The 19,790-nt window shown below is 34.6% G+C and overlaps 1 protein-coding gene across 4 annotated transcripts in view; it reads left to right on the top strand.

Moving 5' to 3' along the window:
- Nucleotides 1-19,790, top strand: part of CDH10 (cadherin 10) — a 99,117-nt gene that overhangs the window by 13,493 nt on the left and 65,834 nt on the right. Inside the window, exon 2 of one of the 4 annotated variants that reach the window (XM_027681974.1) lies at nt 15,704-15,858. The exons of the other annotated variants lie outside the window; for them this stretch is intronic. The gene's annotated coding sequence lies outside the window, so the exon portion shown is untranslated. The remainder of the gene's footprint in view (nt 1-15,703; nt 15,859-19,790) is intronic. 4 annotated transcript variants of the gene reach the window in all.

Raw genomic sequence — 19,790 nt, 5'->3', positions numbered from 1 at the left:
GGGTCACCACCCCCTGGGGGTTACTACTTTCTTAGTTTCAGGGGGAAAACCTGGTTCAAACCACTACACTATTGTAAAATCCCTCTCTGCAAATTACACCTGTTGAATAGTAGATTTTTCTCTTTCAATCCCAGTGTGCGTAATTTAGTTAGAATTTTAGGTAGGTAAGTAAATACATTATTTATACTGGGAACCGTTAGATCCTGTATATAAAGGAGAGACTGAAAAGTGTCTGTCGCCTAACTTGTCTAGATGATCAAAAGGAAAAAAATGCTTTTTAAAAATGTTTCTGGGGTTAGACTGTCAGATAAGGTTGATCACTGATCTGTGGAACTTGTGTATTAAGTGTGTACTCCTGACTGTCAAAATTACTTATATCTAGTGTGACAACCATCTAGTCTAAGCAACATGTACCTTGACTGTGGCAGTGAAAGAAAAAAAGCCATCCTGCTGTACAACTGCAATAGTATATAACTGACATGTTTCAGGGCCTGCATGCCTAGAGAAATTCTAAACAAGACATAAAGGTCACAAAAGCAAAGTTTCCCAACAATCACAGCAGCTGTTCTTACATCTTAAAGTAGGTATACCATCTTTTCAGACACCTGCAGAAACAGTCTGAATGAGTTTGCTGCTATGACTTTACCCTTTGGAGATTACAATACTCAGGGCAAACTGAGAAGAGCAATTTAAATTGAAAAGAGAACTGCTAAAATAAGGGTTATGACACTGATATGTACTTTTTGACATTAGGTTAGAAAATCTTTCCTTTACCAAAGTGAACTTGGTTGTTTTCTCATGAAGATGAACAGAGAAGACTAGCTATACATTAGCTGCAAGTGAAGCATTTTTTTCCTTCCCTAAGTTTTACAGTGTAGAAATAATTTAAACACTCTTTGAAGCTTGAATACAGAAATAAGAAAAAAACTAAAATTATTTTTTATTGGACTGATGTGATGAAGTCAATGTGCTTCAGAAATAAAACTATGTTTTCCTGCAATGGATTTATAACCATCTTCTCTGATGTAAAGCACTATGAAACACTGTCATGGAGACAACTGTCCTTTTTTAGTAAGCAAAGAGTCAGTGGAACTCACAGAATATTCTGAGCTGGAAGAGTCCCGCAAAAATCATTGAGTCTAGTCTTAAGTGAATGGCCCATACGGGGATTGAACCCGCAACCTTGGCAACTAACCAACTGAGGCGACAAAAACCTAAAGAAATTGCAGTTTCTTAAAAATGGGAGCAAAATTCCCTGCCTTTACACATTTAAAAAGAATTTAACAATTTTTAATAGCCTCAAGATGTCTTATGCAGGACAGAAACATTTTCAGAGAAACTAAACACTTATGTCTCTAGAACTGCCTCTTCAAGAGCAATCAATCAAGTTCTCTTCAGCCAAAGCAAAAAATATATCTCCAGATATTCCACTGGCCTTATACTAGTCTTAGACCAGGCTACAGCTCTTTTCTAGCTCCTCTGAGTTTCTGACAACTGATTTACATGAGAAAGAAATGGTGACAGTGATCAGCTCTCCTGTTTTCTCTTTGTTAGTCTACATTGCTATCCACAAGGACTCTACAGTTTTTGAAAAGACCATATTAGAGTCTTTCTTCCTACTCATTTAAAAATAAAAATCCCGAAGGAGAATAAATAAGAGCTAATCTGCACTGCCTCTTTCTGTGTGTTTTGGTACTTTCTCTGAAAGGCATTTTGGTTAACAGCAGCAGTCAGGTGCTCTTGTCAATTAGGTCATGCTTGAAGTACTGTGTGCTTGTTCAGGTGGAAGAGTCATGCATGTGAAGAACAGGAAATTCAGGGCTGGACAGCAATGGGGAAGCTCCTCATTGTCAGTGGATTTCTGATGTCCTCTTCATAATTAGAGGGAAAGAATTTGCTTCAAGGAAGGATTAAAAGCCACCTCCTACTCTGTGTGGCAAACTTGGAGCTTGTATGAAGAAAACTGCAGAAGTTTGAGGGCCAGGGCATGTTGATAAACTCACATGCTTCTGTGCAGGGGAGACTCAAACATTTCAAAAATTATTTAAGCTTGTATTTAATTTCCATAAGTGTTGACAGGATTTGATCAGATTTATAAATTTTAGCACATTTTATTTTTTTCTTTTAATGCTGTGCAGATATGTACACACTCATGCTTTGGGCAACTTAGTCCTTAATCAAAGCTGTGCCTTGTTTCAAGACTAATTTTCTAGCAGAAAATAAGAATAAAACAACCCTGTATTTCTGAGGTTAACTATTTTTAACTTCCAGTTAGCCATCAACCTTACTTATTTGTCTCAGTTGATGCCTAGTAGAACTGTGTTTAGGATGTATCATTTTTTCAGACAATTCACTGGTTTCCACCTTGATTTTAATAAAAGGGTAATTTTAATTTCTCAAGAAATTTTTAGAAGGCAGTGACTTTTTGCATAACCTTTCAATGATGTCCAGTAAGTATTTGTCAGGTAGTTGATTGAATTGATTTAAGGACCACAGTGCACATTCTGCTTAAGTAACGAAATGAAGAGGACATTGGAATGAATGAATCTTACATAGAATACACGTGATCAGAGCTTGTCCTGGAAGAGAAATCCAAAGGGAGAATGTACACTGAGCTGATCATTCTTATTACCTAGGAAGTACTTAATTGCGCTTTTGCTTCAGGGTGCATTGAGTAGAAATTTTCACATTCAAAGCAATATATAAAATTATATATTTAATAAAACAGTAACAAGTTATCTCACTTAAATACTACAGTGTTGTAAGTCTCACACTGCCAAATATTTTAGAATTATAAAATCTTCCACATAAAACTATAATATAAAATGATAAGGGAAATCAAATTACAAACTTTCATTTATGTGCTTCTTTATGCACATATTTTACTCTTAAAATTTTAATGTTTGTTGTGTCATCCTTTATATATTTCTGTTCACAAAGTTATAACCAACATTTTTGTAATGCTTTTATATTGCCCAACTATCATCCAGAACTTGATCACCTACTTTCTTTCTGTGCTGTGTGGGTGCTTGTATTATGATGTTCCTTTTATGTGTTATGCTCTTTGCTTAGGACGTATTTATGTTCATTACTTCTCACTTCATATTTCCTGCCAACCAAAGATGCTTGACTTTCCTCTGTATGATGTAATACAACAAATTAAAAATTGAATGCTTTGAAATCCTGGTTCTTGTGAAAGACTGGTTTACTGTGACAGGTTAAAATGAGCCTGAAGTCCTTTGTGAGAAATTTTATTACGTAGCTGAAACATAGAGTTATTTTTTATATCAAGATATATGAATTCCAGCTCGGCATACAAATTTTCCGTTTTAGTGTGTCACTAAGTACTGTCATATCTCTTCCAGGTGTAATCTTCATGGGCTATATAACCAGGATCCACAAAAATTGGTTAAATTTGAATAGACCTAATTTTGGTAACAATGCCCTGAAACCACATAAAAGACGATGTGGCACAGTAGCAAGGAGAAACAGTAAAAAATTTTTCAGACATCAATAATCATAGGATAAGTTCCTTTACATCTACCTGGAAGAATAAACTATCTCCAGGTATCAGTACACACATCCAGATAATTCTGGAGATGCTATGATACTTTGCATATGCTTACATATATATTTTTTCTAGTGTTTCTTCACTCTTTTACTCATTTTTAAACATTGATTTTATGGTGTACTCCAGTGCTTTTAAGAATATTCAGTGCTATCAACAATGTTCATGAACAGTACAGCTACAGTTTCTGGATAATTTTCAGCATTTATAGGCTATTCTTTATGAAGATTTAATTAATGATAAAGATAAGTAAGTTTTTATCATATATCACTTATTAGCTACTGATAGGTATGTGAAGCAATGGGGGTTATTGAGTTGCAGCAGTGTTTGTGCATAAGCACTGATCTCTTATCTATATGTGCATTGCCTTGTTTGCAGAATAGCAAAGATTTCAGAATTGTTGAAGGCTGCCTTTTGCCATTTATTATGTAGTAATTAAGGAATACAACCACCACTAACACCCCCCACCAAACTATATCCACTCTACTTAGTCTGTGGTCTTATTACGTACCAGAAATTTGAGTTATACAGGTGGTTGGGCAGCACATGAAGGTTATTGAGTGAAATATAAAATAAATCATAATATCATAACTGATGGGGTTTTTTTGTTTGGAACTTAAACTGAACTAACAATCAGTATTCAGCCTAGAGAGTGAGCACTACTATTACCACTAAATACCAAATGAAACTTAAAATCAAGTCTTCCTTTTTATTTGAGATTATACCGTTATGAGTTTATAGGTTTTGAGAACAGCACTTTATCAGTTTCATCCTGGGAACTTGTTCTACTAATTGAACTGGTTTACATATAACTTCTGGGACTCTTTTCTTGTAAACACCCTGGTGGAATTTGGTTATCCTCTTCAAAAACCTTCTATCTGCCTTGAGGTCTTGTGCCATAATTGAGAAAAATTGGTTTATGGGGGAGAGAAGAACCAGGACATTTTAGCTGTTTAATGGGAGATGAAACACATAATCCAGGGTACACATAACATCTGAAGATATGCAGCTTTACCCATTTAACACTACACAGGAGTGAAAAGCAAAAAAGTACATCTTTCTATAGTGTGTTGGGCCTTCCAGCATTAAGTAAGACCTATGTACACTCTCTAGTCTAGGTGCTTGAATTTTCTTGTACTTCTGGAAGTCTTTGCATTGAATTCTTTGACTAGAAATGTTGTGGCCTGTTAGAGACAGTCAAAGATATAAGGCATTTGTAAACTAAGTAGACAAGACTGGGGAATTGCTCACAGAGTTTTGAAATAACCTGCCCTAACTCAGGGTCATCCACTGGCTAGGTATCATATTTTTATGCTTAAGTAAAAAAAACATGCAATATATAATAAAATAAATCTTGAAACTTTCAAGTCTGATTAGGAAGTAGTTTGCCAATTTAATAAAATGTTGATTATTTTTCTTTTCTTTTTCTTTTTAAGAATTTTTCTCTAAATTAAGCTATATTGATTTGCCTCCTCTGCTTCTTTCCACCACAATCTCTTTGGAAACATAATATTTTAAGTTTGATGATAAAGGACATATCACATTAGAGCTAAATGTGATTTGAAATGGTTGAAATACGTAAAAGAATCAAACATTATATTGGAGACAGGGCATCCTTAATAGCAGTGTGATTACAGTTTTCATACTATCTTTCCTCTTTCAGACAGCATTTCTTCTGCATGCTTGGAATCATTCCATCTTCCTTTCCTTGAAGACACAGCGGGTATATAAGCATTAACCATTTTGTGTTCAGGCCCTCAGGCTGTTTTCTGTTTCTAGTGATGTTATAAGGTACTTCTGAAAATCCAGTAGTCTAAAGTGACAACTCTAAAAAAGCAAATGGACGGTGAGCTACTACTAAACAAAATATGAGTAGGCATTTAGTTTTTCAAATTATGTTTATATCCCTAGAGGGCTGTGGAAGCCAGCCTGCAAATACTACTTAAGTTGAATCTAGGTTAACGGAATATTTTATTATTTTAGATTTCAAAAAATAGGGTCTGTGTGATTAAGATTGGCTCAAAAAACTTGGTTCTTCTACTTTGTTCAGTTACTGTGCAGAAATGAAAGATATCTGAAAGTATACCTTATATAATAGCCTTTTATTACTTTTTCTTCAGTCTAAATAAAATGAAGTTCAGGGTTGGTCTTCTGGGTATAGCACTTACAAGATTAAGGATGGGTAGAGGTGGAAAAGGAAGTTAATCTCCAAGACAGTCTTAAGAGATGAATTGTACTATGTTAATGTGTGCTAGTTCTGTCTGTAGAAGTAATTATCATAAAAATTACAAAAAAAAATTAATTCACTGGGCTGGGTTTTGTGTTTTGTTTTGTTTTGTTTTTGTTTTTTTGTTTTGTTTTGTTTTCTCAGCTACAAGTTATCTCAACCATTACTTCTTGCATGTTCAGTAGACATGGATAACAGATAATCCCCTGTCCTGTTTACTGAAGTCTTTCATATTTCTAAGTTATAATTTATTCTCCCGTCTCATATGCCTTTGGACACCGAGTTTGTTCACTTGTGCCGGTATAGTCATGACAGTTTCTCTTTTACTCCGATTTCTCCACACCTCTCCTAAGGTGTGGTATTCAAATGGATCTATTATTTTAGCTGAGCCCTCCCCATGCTTGCCTGAGACATATATATATGAAGATACACTTTATTTTTCTCATAGGTAGTAATCCTCCTTATATACTGGTTTCTTTTTTTAAATCCAGACAATGCTGTTAAATAATATGCAGTGATCTGTTTGCCTCATGAACATTTAGATGGTTGACATTTAGTAGTTTTTCTCTGTCCACAAGGCATGATAATTATTCAATCATAGGAAGAATTTAGAGAGGAATCGGAGTGGAAAATATATATTTTTAATCAGAGAATGACTATTCTGAAACTGTTTCAGCCAATTCATGTTCTATGCTAACAGCAGATTCATTAGGCCCAGGCCTTTAAAAACCTGTAAATTGCAGTGAACAGTACGTGGTCTTTAAGCATTGTTGATTCCTATGCTGAGGTGGTTTTATTTTATCAACATAAGAATGCACTGCTACTGGGTTGCTGGGTTTTCTAAATGTCTTGTCACTGAAAGAGTCATCCCATAACTTAACAGTTGCCTTGCTTACAGCTGCACACATTGTCCAATATTGTTCTATCCACTTCAGGGGGAGTTCACATCACTTTCCACCTAGGAATTGTTTATGGATTTCTCCAGTGTCTCATGGCTCTTGGTTGATAAGCTTATATTGCTACACAGCTCACAGGATTGTAAAGCATGGCCATTCATATCTAGGTTCTTCAATTAATCCTTCCCGTTCAATGCAGAGATCATAACACGTTGCTGCCAATAATAGTTGTATTAGCTACCTGTCCTATATCTACTTTCAGAAGCAATGCTGCTGTGAGGACACACTGTATTCTCTGACTTCATTTATTCTGTCTGGAAAATACCATTCCTCCACTGAGTATTGAATCAAAATTTTCAATCTTGGTTCTGTTTCTAATTCTCTTACAGAATTATTTCATCTTAGGTGTCTCTGAATTTTCTTTCTGTGCCTTGACTTTGTCCATTTTACCTCTTTCTTTTTCTGTTATTCCTTTACACTGATATTTAGCAATACAGTGTATTTTATATTTTTGAGGTGCTTGCTTCCCTATGTTTTGAACGAAATGATGGTGGCTTAGCCAAAGTCTGTTATTTACTGCATTTCCTGTGCCACTTTTGTACTACAAAAGCTTTTGTTTGTGCCATACAGTTTCTTTCAAAAACTACTTCCTCCTTTGGTCTTCTTGTCTTTCCTGCACATAATATTATCATAATCTTCCAGTCCTATGGGATACTGCACCAGCTCTCTATTATGCTTATCATATGATTTTCAACTTCTGCAACAAAACACTGTACAATTTTCTCTGTTCACTCAGTGTGCTTTTTGTATTAATACACAGATGTCAAAGATATTTGATAGATGACTAATTCAGTACCTTCTTCATCCTTTCTGACTAACTGTCACCTGTTTTTTTTATCCTCCTCTCCCTTAGACTGGTTTCGTATTTCCTATTTACACCTAACTTACATGTCTGTTTTAGCATATCCATGTTTCATCTTACTATATAATCCTTTTTACTTAGTACCTAATTCTTCCTTCCTTATTCCCCTTCATGTCCCATAGGAAAGAATTCATCTTTATTTAATACCTCAGTGAAAAATGGCCCCTAAGTGAGGAAGGCTAAGCAGTCCAGGTCATGAATTTAATTCCAGAATATTGTTCTATAGAACTGATGTTTTTTTCCTTATGAGTAGGTTCTCTGTAAGATAAGGAATGAAAGGAGCTTCTAATGAAAAGAGTACAATGATGTTAAAGATCTTGATACTGTGGAAAAAGCTTGCATACTTTGGTATAGATGAGCATTTGTAGCAGATCTCAGCAATTTGCATAAATAAAGCTCCTGGAGGGGAAATTAAATTGGAGAAGGTTATCAAACAGGATTTGGAAAAACTGAGTCGCAGAGGTATTGAAGAGGCTGATGTCCTATTGAAGAGAAGAAGGAACACATGAAACATCTGTCAGGGCAGAAGATAGAAATGACAGCAGCAGTGCTGCTGCTGTGATCTGGTTTCTCTGTGACACGACTTCTTGCTGACCTCATTGTCTGTCAGGTGGTGTTTGATGTCTTACCCCACAAGTTGCCAGAAAAGTGCAAAACTTTCAAAGCTGTTTTTGGTATTTATGCTTTTTGTGGTTTTGATATTTATTTTCTTCACTGTCATAAAGCTGTCTGTCTTAGAGTTGCACTGAGTAATACGAAGAAGAGAGTGTAAGTTGGAAGGTTTGTTCATAACCACAGGAAGAAATTACACTTGAGTTCTTAAATCTTCACTCGTATAATAGTAATTACAAATGAGATATCTCTTTTACTTTAAAATAATATTTAAAGAAGAGGGAGGAAGTAATTTCTTGACTTTTCCTCTAAGTTTTGCTGATGTTTATATATATATTTCATAACATTGCAGTTCTGTGTTTCTCATCACTGAGGAAAAAATCTGATGGTTTCTTTCAATACCATAATATACATTTTAAATATATATCACATTTTGCTCTGAGTGGCATCAGTGAATATCTTCAGCAAGTATACTTCAGTCACTTAAGTAGCTGGCTTTTTGTTGTTGAAACTGAGAACAAATCCTTGATATTCTTGTAGTAACATAAAGATAACATTGTCATTAGATTATATTATATATATTATATATATTAGATTAGATATACCAGTCTGCCTTTCTCAGACAAGTGTTTGGAAGAGGAGTAAAAGAAACACCAGGGATAAAAAGAAAACATTGAGAAAAGAAAGGATAACTGTCAACATGCCAATGAAAATTGATGTTCAAAATATAGACTAGAACAAGTAACTCAAGAGTGACACTGGATGGAAATTGGAAAAGTGAACACAATGAGTCATAAGAATAAAAACATTCAGTGGGATGTATTACCATTTAATTTATGTGACCTTTACAACCTGTTAAGAATCACTCTTACTTTCTGTTTAGAACCATTGATCCATTGGACCTTAATAAATTGAGGTAGGACCTCAAGTAACCTTCCTCCTGTGTTTGTCTAAAGCCCTAACCTTCTTATAATTGCTTGCTTTACTGTAAAGCAAGCTATAAACGAGAATAGGAAGTTTTAAATGCTCAGCATTGCTTCTTCTCATGCTGAAATTAGCATTGGGTTGATGCATTTTTCTTGGCAGGTGCAACAAATAACGTCTGTAGCAGTATGACAGAGATCCTGTCTGATAAGCCTTCCAGAAGTGAGAAGCTGGATGCCATCCTGTAAAAATATCAAAGCAAATTGGATAAAACAGTAATTCTTTAGCTCCTGGTTAAGTCATGGTATACTCTGGATGGAAATAGATTTACTTCCCCTGGAGTGATTTTGATAACAGATGGTCAACATTTCCTATATTGACACTTCCTACAATATTTTTTGCAGAAAGTGTCAGAATATATTGTAGTATGTGTGCTCTTGTAGCTGTGTCTTTATGGACTTATTTTGTAGCCAGCTTTTGGACAATAGTGTTACTAGAAGATGTAAGATTTAGGTTTTCCTGATGACTTTGTAACCTGAGAAGTGTCCATCACATATACTTTTGTGATCTTCTATATTGTTTTCCTCCGTACAAGAGATTTGAAGAAATCTGCTGGTAAAAACGTACAGATCATCTGGTTCCTGCTATCCCCAAAGAGTACCTTTATTTAAGATAACTTTCTGTAAGAAAAAAAAAATGAATGGATGTTCTGACTTAACCCTGTAGGCAGCAAAGCACCACACAGCTGCTCGCTCACTCCCCCTGCTGTGGGATGGGGAAAAGAAAGAGGAGGGTAAAAATTATATAAAAGTGACATAAAGAAGGTTTAATGGGGAAAGCAAAAAATGAATTGAGGGATTCTAGTATGTTATGCCTCTAGTGGGATTAAGCGTGAGATTTCTTTGCTTTTTCTGTAACTGAACAAAAATTTTAAAGTATTAATTGTTTTACAGAAGTATTTTGTGTTTGTCCAAGCTCTTAGTTGATAGTGTCAAAAAACTCAGTTATTTGCTGCATGCATCTCTATATATTTCACATATGGAGATTTGAAAGGCTTTGCCTTTAAATATGCAGAACTATCAAACTCCCGTTGTCCTAAGAAGACCTTTTTTCAGGGCAGCTTTCTCAGGGATCTGGGTGGTATATAGATCATTATCTTTTCATTTATGAGGATGGAAGTCTGTTTATAACTAAGCTGACAGTTTGTGGACATTATTGACTCAAAGAATTGGAATTAGAGAATTATTTTTTGCAGTCTCCTCGTGGTTACCCATTTGTGATCTCTACAAGGGAGATTTCAGTTGCTGTTATAGACATTTGATAAATTTACAGAAGAATATTCTGTAGAGAAAAATGTGTATATATTGCCTAGGACAGCATTTCTCCTTCAGAAATTATATAAAAATATTACATATAATACAGCATAAGGTAGGAATAAGCCCCTGTAAAAACACTCTATAACACTTATAGTAGTTTTTAAACTTCAAAGATCAATATATCATTAACCACTGGTAATTCCTTTCAGTTTGAAAAAATTACTGTTGTTTAAAAAATCCCTTAAGTTAAATTATAAGCTGTTTGTATTGTAATGAAACAGTTCCTTGTTGTAAAAAAACCCCACAAATAACCCCAAAAAACAGAGACTAGATGGTAAATAAATTGTTCTAATATTCTAAATGCCTTGTATTTCTCTTGTACAATTATTATTCAGTCACATTAATTACAAGTAAACAGCGTTTTTTTCACATAGAAGTATGTTTTGACTCCTAATGGACTTTTGATCGCAACTGAACTATAGCATTCAGTTTACAATTACAATAGTAATTTATTCATCTTAGATTTAAAATAGAAAAAAAGAGACAATTAAAAATGTTGTAAATATTGCATGCATCATAAAATAATTACTTATGTAAAGCCACAGAATTAACTGTACAACAGGTATATTGCTATAAATCATTGAGTTTTACTGGGATAAATGTAATCCTACACCAGTATTGATTTTATAGCTAACAGTATTTGTGGAAATACATAATTTTAATTAAAACTATTTGTTACTTAACAAAGGAAGGAATTGGATAAATCTATGAAATATGAATCTGTTTTCACTTTGACCATGACAGTTACCTTGCAGTAATACAGTATTCTTAAGCTGTCAGGCAGCCTGTTTTAGTTGTTTGCTTGCTAGCTAAATGTGACAACATATACACTGTTTGCATTTTGTTTTCTGACTGTTGTGGGTGTAGTTGGAGAATCATTGGAGCAAAATAGCAAGACTCACTGTCACTTTGCATATAGGCAAAGACCCTGCTTAGCAGAGCCCCTTGCAGCTCTGCATTCTGATTTTGGACTAAAGAGCTGCTAGGCAAAAGATTGTCTTGTTTGATGGGACAAGGGACATGCAGGGCTGGTCAATATTGAATAGCTAATATTGGTTGCTACTTTATGAAGGTCCAACAGACATGTAAAAGCAATCTGGGACTGTAGTCATAGAGCAAAGAAAATGGAAGGGAGGAAGGGAGGGAGGGAGAGGGAGAGGAAGGAAGGAAGGCAGAACAAATTAAGCACAGTTGATTGGAGGGGACTTATCAGAGAAACAGAATACAAGTGGGTTTCCTTGAAATACAGTATTGAACAGAATGAACAATAAAATATAAATCAAAAAGTAAAACAAAGTCTTGATTTTTTTTCTAGTTTTCTCTTGGTTTCCCTTCAGAAGAGATTTTTTCCTATCTTCATATAATATTCCAACTGCTATATACTTTGCTGAATAAGTATCCCTATAGCTGCTAAGTTTATATATGCAGACATACTTATATGCACAGAAACAAAACAAACAAGCAATTGTACCCAGAACCGGACAACTTTAAATTTTATCAACCATTCAGCCACCTCTCAGATAGCACTTATAATAAAGCCTTAACTGTTTGAAGAGCTCCAGTTTTATAAACCCAATTCCAAAGCCTTTCATGAAATTTTCTCAGAGAATTCAGAAAAAGAAGAAACCAGCTAACACTAAAAATCTATCAAAAATTCTAATTCTATCTGTACTCTTCAAAACTTTTTTTCACCTTTACCTTGTTATGTTATTCTTAGTTCCTGATCATTTTAGCAAATAATTATAGGCCATTATTTTGCTTGTATGACTATTTTCTTAATTTCCTCCAATATTCATTTTTATCGAGGAAGAGAATTTCTTCTTTCTCTTGACTGAATTGGATGAAAACTTTCCAACAGGTGCTTGTTTTAGATAATACGCCTATAGGCACTGTAGGGGCTCTATGTTACCTGCTAATTGCCAATTCACTATATTACAGTGTTCCAACTTAGAAGTCAAGTTGGCCAAAAACTCTTGTGTTTCAAAAAGGTAATACATTACCAAAGTGAACCTGACCTAAGTTCTCACCTCCAAATCATTTTATAAATACCAAAAGCCAAAAAAAGTTTAAAAATTCCTTTTATTGTCTGAATTAATTGTCTGTGGTAAAGAAATAGTGTACAAAATGTATTGAGTTATCTGCAAATTATGTTGAAACCTCATTCTTTTTACTATAGAGTATTACGAAATAAAGTTAATTTACTCTGCAGGTGTTACTCTATGACATTCTTTCACCAAAAAAACCCAAACAAACCACAAAACAAAAAACAGAATACTATGATACCTAATGCATCTTATATTTTCCGTTTAATACAGTCTGTTGGATGATTGCTTCATACTGTTTTAGAGCAATACTAGTGGTCACTGGGGATGGGGAAACGAAGATGGACAACAATTTCTGCCAGAAGGAAACCTGTTCAGGTGTCCAGAAGTTTAGAACATTTCAGTTTTCAAGTCCCTGAATAAAACAAAGTGGTTAGCAGGAAATTCATGGGTAACTGGACCTTTCTGTGTTACATAAAAAATTAGGTCTCGCAAAATATGTCTTCAAAATGTGTTAGCACCTTGGAAATTATTGAGGAAACCTTGTTCTATTCCATTTTTTGGTGTGGTTCCTAGAGATACTAATTGGTGTTGCAAGCAGAAGGCAAGAGCAGGGAGATTGCCAGAATGTAACATTGTCAGAATATAGTAAAAACTATAATATAATATTTTACCTGGCTTTGATTTTTCTTCTTCTGAGGCCTTTTTGAACAATATGTCTACTGGGCAACTGTCATTCCATCTTACCTCTTTTTCTGTGTTTCATCAGCTATGAAAAAAGTCTACAGTGTGGAACAATTTCAGTGAGAGGGTGATGAGAGATCCTAAGACTTGGTGATCAGAACAGTCTTCTGGAGAGGAATGGCCTCAGCTAACATCTCTGACTGATTAGCTGCCATCTGTACTGATTTTGAGAATGATTTTGGAGTTAATGAAGTTACATTTTGGAGAGAAAACATTCTGGGGGTAAAAAAAACAAAATAAAAGTCCTACCTTTTAAATAATCCTGCTTTCTTATATTAACAGTTTTCAAAGTTTGTATTTTACAATATTTAACCATGTCTTAATGCCATGACATGAGACAAATTGGAGGAAAAGAAAATGTAATACACAACTGTAAGTGAGGTGCTTGTTTGTTTGTTTGTTTGTTTGTTTTTAATGCAGTCTTGGCCATGCCGATAAATTCAAAACTTAAATTCAACACCTCAGATCTTTTCTCTCGGATCTGTCATCTTTCCTCCTTCAGGCAGTCTTTGCAGACGACAAGAAAACATCTCAGATGAATTCCAAGGCCTGAGTAATTTCCCAGACATTCTCTGGTTTTCTTTCTTTTACAGTCCTTTTAAGAACAAGTTTATCTATGATCATATGGGATTATTCCAGGCTTTCTTAAGTGAAATCACTACATTAGTTCACTTTCAGTTATGCTGGAAGATCTTTACTTTCCAAGGTGAAACAAATAAATATGCACACATACCACTATGGGACAATAATTCCTTTTAATTTTTACCATGAGTCAGACTTTCTTCTTTGCTACTTGGTCCCTCTCCTTGAAAATGTTATTACTCTGGAATATCTTCATGCTTTACACCATGGATGTTGCTACTTGCTGTTAAGCAAGGTTTGGGCCTGGGAAAGGAGATGCAGGTTGCTGATTTTCTACAGTCTTTTTTCTTGCTTCTCACTCTTCACTTTATCCTATATATCAATATGTGCCTTGTTTAACTATTGATTCTCCAGACATCTGCATCATGCTTAGACCTTCAGGATGCAACTGCTCATGAAGTTATTCAGGACATTCATTACAAATGTCCTGAATTTGCCTTATATCTCACATCTCTTGAAGACAAGGGCTGCTCATGCTTACCCACATAGCTTGACTCAACATTTCATCTGAGACACAGGTTTCTTCACTTGGGACAGCAAAGCAGACAATGTTCCTATGGATTAGGAAGATTCTGCTTGTTGTTACATTTTGTAGTTGCTTATCAGTCCACACTCAATTATATCAATACTCTATTACTTGATTTATGCAGCTATAATAACTTCAGTGTATTTATAGCTCTTCAGAGCATAGCTTTATCCTATGAAGGATAAAGCTAGGGAGGAGTTTACTGTTGTTTTCTTGTCTACCACACTCTCTTCTTACTGAGCAGCCAAATGATTTAACTTGACTAATAGTAAATCTACTACTATTCATATAATAATGACTTCATGAAATAGGCTTGAAACAGGGTACATATGTACAGAATACAAAATAGAAACCTCTCAGAAGAGGATAAATGAAGGACCCCTCTGTATTGTATCCTGAGACTTCAAAAGATGCAATTTGACTTCTTGCCTGTCACATACTTGCTCTACACTCTCAGATGATCTAGAATAATAGCATAATATTTTATTGTGTTCTGTAGAGTAATAGAAAAGCTTATATTCCTTCTGTGCATCATAGGTGAAGCACTAATGAATATCACAAAGATTGCTAGTGTTGCTGTAACTGTAATTATTCAAGAAGTTACAGTTGAGGTATAGCTTTTTTAATAAAGTCAAAATATTTTACTGTCTTGCTGTATTTGGAAAAAAAGAAAATCACAAAACAAAACATTCTTTCAGGCACACAGGATGTTTTTTGGTTCTGAAATAGAAAAAGTGGATTTTATGCAGAAGTTGAAGAAGTTTCTCTAATTTTAATTAGAAAGCTACATTACATTAACTCTGTAAATAAAGAATGCATATATGCATATATAGTTGTCACCAATGAAATAGACTGTTATGAAAAGAGTGTTTTAGAGAATAACAAGAGACATTTATCTCTCAAAGAAATGAGAGGTTTATATAGTTTATAATCTGCAGACCTGGAGGTTAAAAAGGAAGGGAGAGAGAATATAATGCTCAGTAAAAACAAAAGCTCAATTGAGTTCATTGTTGTTGGCTTCCAGATGAGTTTTGAAGTTCTGTTCCAGGTTTATCTTTGAAAGGTATTTTTTTGGTTTCCCTTGAAAATCAGGAAAGAAAGATGAAATTATCGTTTTGAAAAAAATATCACTTGTGGCACCTGGACGCAAACCTTGACCAATTAGCCATACAAGTTCGTTTCCAGTGCAAAGCGGTTGCTGATTTCCACCCATGTATTTCACAGAAAAGCATACATCACAGTGTGTGAAATGTGTTACATTATGGGGAGGAAAAAACCCCAAACCAAACCAACCAAACCAACAAAAAAAGGAGAATTCAGTTATCTGGTTCTCCAGAGGAGTGTTCTTGTTGAGAAGAGTCCCTCTTCCCATTACTGAGGTGAGTATTAAAAATGTTTTTCTGCACATTGATTTTTTTTCCTGAAATAACTTTTAAGTATGTGTTTTTTCAAGAAGTGTTCTACATAGATCATATCTGGACAGGAAAAGTAAGCATGTCTTTATTTGACTTTCACCACAAATTCAGTGACTGTCTTCAGGCTATCTCTGCAATACTCCTATATTATTTCTGGTTTCTTAGATGCTATGGTCAACATCAAAAAACTACAACATATAGAAAATCAGCAAACCAATATATATATATATATATATGTATAGCCATCAACCATGAAAGATATATCAAAAGAAGTTATACTATACAAACATGTTCTTACGTGTCAGCAGGTTTGTCCAGTGAATATTTCTGAAATCCACAAATTTAACAGACTTTTCCAGCTAAGCTTACTAGTCCAATAGAATCTATTATGTTGACCTAACCTCTCTTGCCTTGAAAGCTGAGATGCTAACAGAGATTATATAAAGCAAAGAACTCTACAGATATTGCAGAAGGCATTCAGAACACTCTTGATCCAAGTGTGGACTGCAGGGTTAGACCATGCATAATTTAATTTATCTGATCAATGTCTACCTCTATTTTTTTATACAGCAATGTTGGTATATATATAAATAATGTTTTCTGAGCATAAAAAGCACTCTTGAGTGTAAGTGTAATTATAATACAGGGGGAGTTTTATAGTACACAGAAACATTCTCAATTGAAAATTTCCTTGCCTCCAAAGTTTCTAATTGTCTCGTGCCCAGTAGCAGTTTATCATGCTCATATGTTACTTAAGAGCAGATATCCTTTTGCAATACTAGGCAAGACATATTATTTTTATTACTTAGATAAGCAAAAAGGTGAATTTTTATTATATGAATTGCAGGTCATTACAGTTTATTCTGCTGTAAACCTAGTTTTGAAAAGATGTTGGTTGCAGCCTGATGTGTATGATTTTAAGGCAAGAATCACTTGGGAAAATGCAGGATGTGATCTTCTAATTAGCTCTTCATGCATAGCTCATACAACAGATAGTTTCACATTGAAGAGGTAATAGCAAATATTATATTACCTAAATTGATAACACGGTGTACAGTACTTCGTCTTGTTCCAATGCACTGTAGTTGATACAATGTAGGGCACAAAAGGCTACAGATTATTATACACTATGAATACATATGGTATATTCTTAGGAGGTTTGTTATCACGGTTTGACATTTAACAGCTTACGGCCAAGTTATAGAGCAGAATCTATAATTCTGACTCGCTAAGGGTGAGGAAATTATGATCATTTGATCCAGCCACACCAGACAAGTATAATAAATGATGTTAACATTCCGTACACTTTTTTTTTATTTTTTTTTGTGTTGTCAGGTCATCCTGGTCCAAGAAACTGCAGTCACCTCATAAAAGGACTTCTTTGCTGTATAAACTGAGAACAATACAAAAAGCCATACCAGGACTTCTTAGTGTTATAAAATTATTATAAAGTAATTGAACACAAGATGAAACTCTATGCACTTCAAGAAATATTTATAGGAAAAAAATCAAATGTATTGCAAATGTACCTTCTTGTCATTCAAGATTTTTCTTAAATACCAAATATAACATTCATGAAATTTGAGAATAATATAGTGCAATTTTTAGTATTTATAGCTTTATTCTGATAAATAAGACAGTTAAAATTGTATACTTCAACAAAATTTCTTAAAATGTGATCCTCCCATTAGTTTCATCTGTGAGTTTTCATGAGAAATGGTTGCTTCTGTTTCTTCCTGGTTGCTAAGAAAGAGTGTAATCCTTCTGCTATCATCTAATTAGCAGGAATGTGACTATCCATGCTGCAGGCACAGGCACTAACACAAGTTTGAGGAGCCACTGTGTAGACATCAATGAACACTTTATTAAATTACACAGTTTTCTAAGCAGGCACAGTCTCTCAATGCCCCAATTCTTTATGCTTTAGTGAACTGGCTCTGCTCTCTGAAGCTGTAAGGTTTCAGCCTGAGCTGAAGATATAAACTCCTGATGAGGTTAGAGTGAGTTTTTAGATATTTGGCACGCTTCTGTGCTTATTCTGTTTCTCTAATAAGGCTTGGAGTTTGCTGGCAGGTGAAAGCATTGGGTAGCAAAGGCTAGGAGATTTAAAAATCCACCTGCCCTGAAGGAAAAGAATGTCTTTTTGGTAACTGTTCAGCATTATTCTTCGTAATTCACCCCGTTCAGGAAAACAATTCAGTGCAAGAAGAAGGAATATTAAGTCACCAGTTCTGGATACTCAGTGATCTCTCTGTTTTTGTTCTTGGCAAAATTCAGACAGAATTTTCTGCTATTTTTTATTTCCAGAAAAATCATGGTCTGTCAAAGATGGAATGTAATGAACAAGTGAAAGAAAATGGGGTGTTAACAAAATCTTTTCAGCATATTCTTTTGTCTAAATTACAATGAGATAGTGATGGAAATAGATTTAACATCACTGATAAGTCACTGTTTTCTTCTTCAGAGGAAGAAAACAACATTCTGGAGCTTGTTCACTGCTTCTCATCAGAACAGGTCATTGTCCTTCTCTCCACTATCACTCTCTTCACCTAGCATGCATGCTAAATATTGCAACAGGTTTTTATAATTGTGAGAGGTATTTTATATTTGTTTTGGTTGGTTGGTTTTGTTTTGGGTTTTTTTGTTGTTGTTGTTTTTGAAAAGGAAGGAAGGAAGGAAGTGAAAGTGAGAAGCTAGCAAGCATAATCAAATACTAAAATATATGAAGTAGAGGACTATTTTTGTAAAAGAAAAAAGTCTGCTAATGGAATTCGGATGTTTTAGAAGGCAGCATGCTCATGGACTAAACACAAAGGGAATAATCATTTAGGTAGAAATACATGGGATGAATTCATGGTGGAGGAGGTAAGAGTTAAATTTACTATCTGGGAGAGCATAGCAGACAATTTAAAGGATAAATACAACTACAAAATCTTATGGAAGGAAACTCAGAGAACTGGCGACACCTTATCTAAATGGGGAGAACCATGTATTTAGGACTGTATCATTTGATGTGGAAAAGCATGCTCTACTGGCTGGCAAGCAAGAGAATTTAAGTTGCTTTCAAGCCACAAAAGTAAATCCAAAACTGCTTTTGAGATGAAGTCAGATAAATGGAAAAGATGCAGTTGATCTGGAAAGAATGATACATACTCATATATAGGTAAATAGAGTGGCCACTGGTAGCAGTGGCACCAGATGTAGGAAGACATAATGAAAAGAAATAATGACATGGAAAAAGAAGGGGTAGGTTTCTACAAGACAGAGTTTGAAAACAACTTGAGGAATACTCTGGTCATACTGGTTGCAGGCAGCCCATTTCTGAAAGCAGTTTTCTCAGACTGTTCTTCCAATCCTTCAGCCGCATCTCATTTCAGCTGCCAAATAATCCTGCAAATATATCGGAAGTTTTGCTTGCTTAGCCTAAATCACCATGGTTGTGAGTGAAGTCAATTGCTTATATTATCTGTGGTGTGCATTGAGAATAATTTCTTATTTTCAATAGTGTTTCTGAAAACTACAATCTTACCACCTTCGTCTATTTTTCTTTCTGTAGACTGAGTAAATAGGTGTAGTTCTTTCCTCAAAAATAACATTTTTTTTCCTAAACATTGTATTGCTAGCCTGATTTCTAACAATTTACATGTTGTAAATAATTAGATGTGTGTTCAAATGTGGACAGAGAATTTGAAATGAGGCTGAGTGGAGAGGAAAGATTATTTCATACTTCTTAAACTTCTTAAGAATCATATTCCTGTCCACATATCTTCTACCCCCTCTTTTTCTTTTTTTTCTTTTTCTTTTCTTTTCTTTTTCTTTTTCTTTTTCTTTTTCTTTTTCTTTTTCTTTTTCTTTTTCTTTTTCTTTTTCTTTTTCTTTTTCTTTTTCTTTTTCTT

This window comes from Neopelma chrysocephalum, unplaced genomic scaffold (genome assembly GCF_003984885.1).
Source record: "Neopelma chrysocephalum unplaced genomic scaffold, ASM398488v2 Primary Assembly neopelma1_22b, whole genome shotgun sequence".
NCBI lineage: Eukaryota > Metazoa > Chordata > Aves > Passeriformes > Pipridae > Neopelma > Neopelma chrysocephalum.
This window is presented reverse-complemented; position numbering and strand designations above follow the sequence as displayed.